The 6,000-nt window shown below is 39.7% G+C and overlaps 1 protein-coding gene across 2 annotated transcripts in view; it reads left to right on the top strand.

Annotated features, from left to right (window-relative positions):
* The window catches only part of SWAP70 (switching B cell complex subunit SWAP70), a 95,122-nt gene that overhangs the window by 21,720 nt on the left and 67,402 nt on the right, over positions 1-6,000 (top strand). The window lies entirely within an intron of this gene.

Below are 6,000 nucleotides of genomic sequence, written 5' to 3'. Positions count from 1 at the left end.
CAGTACACGGGCCTCTCACTGTTGTGGCCTCTCCCATTGCGGAGCACAGGCTCAGCGGCCATGGCTCATGGGCCCAGCCGCTCCGCGGCATGTGGGATTTTCCCGGACCGGGGCACGAACCCGTGTCCCCTGCATCGGCAGGCGGACTCTCAACCGCTGCGCCACCAGGGAAGCCCCTCATTGTAGTTTTGATTTGCATTTCTCTAGTGATTAGTGATGTTGAGCATCCTTTCATGTCTTTGTTGGCAATCTGTATATCTTCTTTGGAGAAATGTCTGTTGAGGTCTTCCACCCATTTTTGGATTGGGTTGTTTGTTTTTTTGATAGTGAGCAGCTCATATTAAAGGAGATTAAGCCTTCATCAGTTGCTTCATTTACAAATATTTTCTCCCATTCTGAGGGTTGTCTTTTCGTCTTGTTTATGGTTTCCTTTACTTTGCAAAAGCGTTTAAGTTTCATTAGGTCCCATTTGTTTATTTTTGTTTTTATTTCATTTCTCTAGGAGGTGGGTCAAAAAGGATCTTGCTGTGATTTATGTCATAGAGTGTTCTGCCTATGTTTTCCTCTAAGAGTTTTATAGTATCTGGCCTTACATTTAGGTCTTTAATCATTTTGAGTTTATTTTTGTGTATGGTGTTAGGGAGTGTTCTAATTTCATTCTTTTACATGTAGCTGTCCAGTTTTCCCAGGACCACTTATTGAAGAGTAATAGCATATTTTTGAGTAAAACAAAAATTACCATCTGTATAAATTTTGAAACTTAAAATACAAAGAAAAAATTAACATAAGAAAGATATTTGTTGGGACTTCCCTGGTGGTGCAGCGGTTAAGAATCCGCCTGCCAATGCAGGGGACACGGGTTCAATCCCGCATGCCATGGAGCAACTAAGCCTGAGAGCCACAACTTCTGAGCCTGCGCTCTAGAGCCCATGAGCCACAACTACTGAGCCCGCGTGCCACAAATACTGAAGCCCGTGCACCTAGAGCCCGTGCTCTGCAACAAGAGAAGTCACTGCAATGAGAAGCCTGCACACTGCAACAAAGAGTAGCCCCCGCTTGCTGCAACTAGAGAAAGCCTGCGTGCAGCAATGAAGACCCAACGCAGACAAAAAAATTTATTAAAAATAAAAGATATTTGTTGAGGCAAACATAGATTTTCATTAAACTTAGAAATAAGATAAAAATACAGAACACAGAATTTAAAAACTACTTGTGACTTACATAAGCTACTATAGAAGCAGATGTTGGGCTGTCCTCTAGTCCAGCAGTCCTCAACCTTTTTGGCAGTAGGGACTGGTTTTGTGGAAGACAGTATTTCCACAGGGCGGCGGCGGGGGATGGTTCAGGTGGTAATGCGAACAGTGGGGAGCGATGGGAATGGCAGATGAAGCTTTGCTTGCGTGCCACTCACTTCCTGCTGTGCGGCCAGTTCCTAACAGGCTGCGGACCGGTGCTGGTCTGCGGCCTGGGGGTTGGGGACCCCTGCTCTAGCCACAGTGGCGTTTCTAGTTAAAACAGCTGGGCATGAGGTCATTGCAGGTCAATATCTTGATCTTCATTAAAGAACACCCCTTATCACCTCCATGCCCTCCAACAAATAGGGAACCAACTCTGCCTCACTTTCCTTACCTTGATTCTTTCTTCCACATTCCCTGTGATTTCCTTGAGCTTCCTCCTGGCAATTTGTGCACCCTCTCCAGGGGACCTCTGTCTCTTTGGCTCCAGTTGTGGCATTTCTGGCTCCCTACCTGAGTTGTAGCTGTATAGGTCTCCATCCGCACAGTCAGCCTGTGCACCCCCATAGCAGTCATCAGCTATATTAGCTTAATCTGTAATTGGATTTTTAGAAGGCAACTCATTTTTTTTTAAATGAATTTATTTATTTTTATTTTTGGCTGTGTTGGGTCTTCATTGCTGCACGTGGGCTTTTCTCTGGTTGCGGCGAGCAGGGGTTACTCTTTGTTGAGGTGCGCGGGCTTCTCATTGTGGCGGCCTCTATTATTGTGGAGCACGGGCTCTAGGCATGTGGGCTTCAGTAGTTGTGGCATGTGGGTTCTAGAGCACAGGCTCAGTAGTTGTGGCACACGGGCTTAGTTGCTCCGTGGCATGTGGGATCTTCCCGGGCCAGGGTTCGAACCCGTGTCCCCTGAATTGGCAGGAGGATTCTTAACCACTGTGCCACCAGGGAAGCCCGCAACTCATTTTTTTAACTGTCATTGATTTGCTGTCACTATTTTTCAGGCTGGAACACAGAGGGATACTAAACTAAGTTATTGTTTCTTCTTGTTTTTTTTTTTTTTTGCGGTACGCGGGCCTCTCACTCTCCCGTTGCAGAGTACAGGCTCTGGACGTGCAGTCTCAGCGGCCGTGGCTCATGGGCCCAGCCGCTCTGTGGCATGTGGGATCTTTCTGGACCGGGGCACGAACCCGTGTCCCCTGCATCGGCAGGCGGACTCTCAACCACTGTGCCACCAGGGAAGCCCTAAGTTATTGTTTTAAGTTAAGCTTGTTCTAATTGTGTGGAGATCTACTTTTCAGCTGCTGAAGTAGATAGCAATAGGCTTATGGTGGGAGAGAAATCTTCAGAAACACATTCTTTACTTGCTTTTATACTTGTATTCATTAATAGCCCTTCCTTAGAAAAAACTGTAGTTTAAGTCTATGTTCATCTTGAATTCAGTTAAAAACTACTGGGAGAGATTTTGATGGAAGCTTTTCTTTATATCTATAGGAAGGTGCTACATACATGTAGGTGGCTGAGTAAACATTATTGAACTTTTTTTCACCTATTTTTCCCTTGGTTTTGATGTTTGTACCCTTCTTTTGTCTTTTTTTTTTTTTTAATGAGGGACATTTGTGTGTGGATTCCATATTTTAGTAAACTTTATTAATATGCCATCTGAAACAGACATTGTTACTTTTAGGTATGTAAGTTTACAAAAGTCATAAGGGAAATAGGTATTGGACATATTGGTTGAAGGAGAAGCAACAATTATTTTCTTCTCCATTGGTGTTTATAAATTATCTTCAGATTATTTAGAATTTTGATGGTCTTGCAGAAAGATACTAAATCTCCAGTGTTACTTAGAAATACATGCAATTCCAAGAAGTTGAAAAGATGAAGCCTATCATTTAAACAAATGTACATCAAAAAGAAACTTTTTGAATAGTTCATATATACATATGGTATAAAATTCATAATGTACTAAAGGGCATTTACAAAAGTGAAAAGTAAGTTTCCTCCAACCCCTGGCCCACACTAGTTACCTGCCCCTGAGGTAACCATTGTTACTAGTTTTTTTTGTATTCCTTCCAGAAATCAAAATGTACCTTAAAATTGAACTCTCCTACACTGTTGATGGGAATGTAAGTTGGTGCAGCCACTTGGAGAACAGTATGGAGGTTCCTTAAAATAAAATTGCCATATGATCCAGCAATCTCACTCCTGGGCACATATCTGGAGAAAACTGTAATTCAAAGAGGTACATGCATCCCAGTGTTCGTTGCAGCACTGTTTACAATGCCTATTGATTGATGAATGAATAAAGAAGATGTAGTATACACACACACACACACACACACACACACACACAATGGAATATTACTCAGCCATAAAAAAGAATGAAATAGTGCCATTTGCAGCAACATGGATGGACCTAGAGATTATCATACTAAATGAAGTAAGCCAGACAGAGAAAGACAAATATCGTATATCACTTATATGTGGAATCTTAAAAAAAATACAAATGAACTTATTTACAAAACAGAAACAGACCCACAGACATAGAAAACAAACTTGTGGCTACCGAAAGGGAAAGGAGGAGGGAAGGATAAATTAGGAGGTTGGGATTAACATATGCACACTACTATACATAATATGTATAGTATATTCAATATTTTGTAATAACTTATAAGGGAAAAGAACCTGAAAAAGAATATATATCTGTATATATATAACTGAATTACTTTGTTGTACACCTGAAACTAACAGATCATTGTAAATCAACTATACTTCAATAAAAAAGTACCTTAAAATTAGTACTCTTACTGTTATAGTTAGTGTTGTCTTCTTAAATATAGCAAAATCTAGTGATAGTTTTCCAACGTCTGTTATAATTTTACTTTACAATTATGGTTGCAGTGTGAATTACATGTCAGTGCTGGAAATGTCTTGAATAAGATTATTGGCTCTGCACTCTTATCCTGTTGTTTTTAGAAACGCAGGGTTTTGTTTTGTTTTAAATTGTGCCCTTTTGAAGTAAAAGAGCTCACAACTAGTGAGGATGTAAATGAAAAAAAATTGAGGAACAACATGAGTAGTTTGAATCTTTATTCATTTCTCAATGATAGATTTTCAACTAAATGTTCTTTAATTTTTGCCCTGCGGTTGATTTTCGTATCTTGTGAATAATGTCATGTGTTCTGTTCCCATGTAGGCATTTAGCTTCAAAAATTTTTAATCTTGCTAGTTACAAAAGTAATTGAGCCAGGCCAGTGGTCTGTTGAAAATATAAAGGAAGCAAGTTACAGTAAAGGGCTTTTATTGTGTGAAACACAATGTAAAAGATTTGGTTAATTCTTGTGAATTTGGCATGTATAGTATTCCTTCCCTAATCTTTAGTGTTATGTTTCTGTTAACCCCTGTGGTTAAAGTTGTTTCTGTTCTAAAAATCTAATTTAAAAAAAACCCCATTTAGAGAACCAGAGCATGACTTAGGAGCGAGCCTGTGAAAGTCTTTGTAAATATTTTTTGCATCTCACCAAAATGAAACAGTAAAGACAGCTCTCCAAATAAAGAGCATGTAAGAGACATTCAAACATCTTAAAATGGTAATAATGGATTCTGGATTATTTCCTTTTTCCGTTTCTTACTTGCTAGAAACTTTTCAGTAAGATAGACTGGAAGTTTTTGTTTTTTTGAAACATATGTAAACTTTTGCTTTATTGAGGATAATACGCAATCCACGAGGCACTTTTGTGTGTGTGGCCTTCCATCTTAATAGCCAGTGCATTTCTAATCTTATGACTCAGAGGCTCTTAACCTTCCTGGTCCCCATTTTGTATTTCCTTTGGGGTCTTACTGCAGTCCCAGAGGTACATAGTAACTGGAAGCTAGAGACGGAAGAGGCTTTGAATAACCTTTTCTCACTTATTCAGTTTGCCCTCTCATTCCCCGACCCCCCCACCGCCCCACCCCCCAGGAGGGTTATTGTAATCCCCTCAATGATTATTAACACATTGGAATCCGAATCCTGCAACATAAGTCTAAGTTAGTCTTTGCCTCAGCTTCCTTTGTGTTTCCCAAGGCTTCATTTCATAAATCTATTTTTCTCCTCTGCTTTCTGCTTTATTTCCTTCTTCTCATTCTACCTTCAGATTCCTTTTTTTTTTTAACCCAAAATCTGTGTCTACTTGAAACTGCAGTTTTCAGAAATTAATTTTTAATTGTAGAAAGGTATTTGGGAGTAAATCTGCACATAGTCAAATTTCATATAAGGAGATCTTACAGTTAGGAAGAGATTTCTACAATGTCAGAAAAGTTAGTTTTTTCATCTCAAGGTTCTTCTACGCCTTCTTTACCCTTTGCTTCCTTAGGAGTATTTAGCTTTACAGCCACAATGGCTTACCAACCAGAAGTGACAGCAGTTAGGATAAAAGTTGTTCTGTCAGATGGACAATGTCGAAGGTATTATATTTCACTGGGTAGGCACCTCTGGGAGGATGGAGCACCTGCATTACCAGGCAGCACATCTCCATCAGTTCTTTTTTTAATTGAAGTATAGTTGATTTACAGTGTTTTGCCAATCTCTGCTCTACAGCAAAGTGACTCAGTTATACACATACATATATTCTTTTTTTATATTCTTTTCCATTATGGTTTATCACAGGATATTGCTATACATGTGGTATACATTAGGACCTTGTTTATTCATTCTAAATGTAATAGTTTGCATCTACCAACCACAAACTCCCAGTCCATCCCTCATCAGTGCTTTTTGT

This window comes from Aethalodelphis obliquidens, unplaced genomic scaffold, assembly GCF_003676395.1.
Source record: "Aethalodelphis obliquidens isolate GAN/ISIS:26980383/991018 unplaced genomic scaffold, ASM367639v1 scaffold14, whole genome shotgun sequence".
Taxonomy (NCBI): domain Eukaryota; kingdom Metazoa; phylum Chordata; class Mammalia; order Artiodactyla; family Delphinidae; genus Aethalodelphis; species Aethalodelphis obliquidens.
This window is presented reverse-complemented; position numbering and strand designations above follow the sequence as displayed.